Source organism: Theropithecus gelada, chromosome 10, assembly GCF_003255815.1.
Source record: "Theropithecus gelada isolate Dixy chromosome 10, Tgel_1.0, whole genome shotgun sequence".
NCBI lineage: Eukaryota > Metazoa > Chordata > Mammalia > Primates > Cercopithecidae > Theropithecus > Theropithecus gelada.
In genome coordinates, this window is record NC_037678.1 from 5,940,338 (window position 1) to 5,942,269 (window position 1,932).

At 46.3% G+C, this 1,932-nt stretch overlaps 1 pseudogene; it reads right to left on the minus strand.

Moving 5' to 3' along the window:
* Nucleotides 1-457: 457 nt before the first annotated feature.
* LOC112633181 overlaps nucleotides 458-1,932 on the minus strand; it is a 35,112-nt pseudogene continuing 33,637 nt past the window's right edge.

A 1,932-nucleotide genomic window follows, 5' to 3' on the forward strand; every position in this document is an offset into this window, starting at 1 on the left:
CTGCAACCTCCTCCTTCTGGTTTCAAGTGATTCTCCTGCCTCAGCCTCCTGAGTAGCTGGGATTACAGGCATGTACCACCATGCCTGGCTACTTTTTGTATTTTTAGTAGAGACAGGGTTTCATCATGTTGGCCAGGCTGGTCTCAAACTCCTGACTTTGTGATCCACCTGCCTTGGCCTCTCAAAGTGCTGGGATTACAGGCGTGAGCCACCACGCCTGGCCATTTTTTTTTGTAATTTTAGTAGAGATGGGGTTTCACTATGTTGGCCAGCTGGTCTCGAACTTCTGGCCTTAGGTGATCTACCTGCCTCGGCCTCCCAAAGTGCTGCGATTATAGGTGTGAGCCACTGTGCCCATTCAATTACCACCTTTTAATTGGAGCATTTATTCCATTTACATTTAATGTAGTTACTGATATAGTTGGGTTTAGGCCAACCATCTGTTATTTATTTTATTTTCATCTTCATCAACCCCTTCATCATGCCCCAATTCTTCTTCCTCCTTACTGATTTCATCTTCACCTTCTTCACAGTCTATATCTTCACTTTCATCTTCATCCTTGTCTCCATCAAACTCTTCCTTTTCACTATCCTTATCCTCCTCATTTTCCTCATTTTCTCCTTTTTCATCCTCCTCTTTGTCATCTACATCATCCCCCTCGGCATCTGAGTTGGGGGCTTCCTGGTCCTCTTGGTCACAGTGATCAAGGTATGTCAGCTGGGGCAGGAGCTTGAAGACGCTCTCCCAGTCGTCATTCAGGTTAGTAGCCTCACAGTTTAAGCGGTCCAGGCTCTTTAGACGTTCCAACTTTTTCAAAGGTTCTAAGGTTCTGATATCTTTCAGTGTATTTCCATCTAAGTTTAGACATGTGAGTTTCTAACATGTCCAGATCTCCAAAGACTCTATTGTCATGGCAGCCCGGGGAGATTTGGAAATGAAATCAAGCCTACAGTTATCAAACGGGGGAACTCTAAGTTCACAAATTCAGCTGTAAAGCCCTCAATTTTTCCATCACTTGATTGGCAATTGTCCAAGACGAGTTCTAGAACAGCGGGTGGGGTCTGGTGCCTCAGCTCCAGGTGGAGCCTCCTCTTCACGTTCACATTCCCTTCTTCTCCACTCTTCAAACTTTCTGAAGATGGGGGAAAGATGTTCCCACCTGTGCAGTAGGGCCATCAGAAGGAGTCTGATAGTGGCGGAGGTCAGCGGTGTAGTCCTGGGAAGTGAGTAGCTCGCAGGCAGACAAATGGAGCCCCCGGAATCAAGTAATGCACTGCAGCAGAGAGAAATCGTGGAGGGAAAAGGCAATGTGTATTTTCTTCCTTTTTTTTTTTTTTTAGACAGAGTCTTGCAGTGTTGCCCAGGTGGCTGGAGTGCAATGGCACGATCTTGGCTCACTGCAACCTCCGCCTCCTGGGTTCAAGAGATTCTTCTGCCTCAGCCTCCCGAGTAGCTGGGATTACAGGTGCCTGTCACCACGCCCAGCTCATTTTTTGAATTTTTAGTAGAGACGGAGTTTCACTATGTTGGCCAGGCTGGTCTCGAACTCCTGACCTCGTGATCTGCCTGCCTCGGCCTCCCAAAGTGCTGAGATTACAGGTGTGAACCACTGCGCCTAGCTGGCAATGTGTATTTTTAACGCATCACAGATTACCTTGAATTAAGAAAAAATGTGAGAACCTTAAAACATTATCCTGTAATTCCTTCATCCTTTGTGTTGCTTTGATATATATTTTACCTGAAAATGTATTATAACCCCCACAATACATTGGTATTATTTTGCTTTATATAGTCAATTGTCTTTTAAAGAAATTGAGCCGGGCGCGGTGGCTCAAGCCTGTAATCCCAGCACTTTGGGAGGCCGAGACGGGCGGATCACGAGGTCAGGAGATCGAGACCATCCTGGCTAACACGGTGAAACCCCGTCTCTA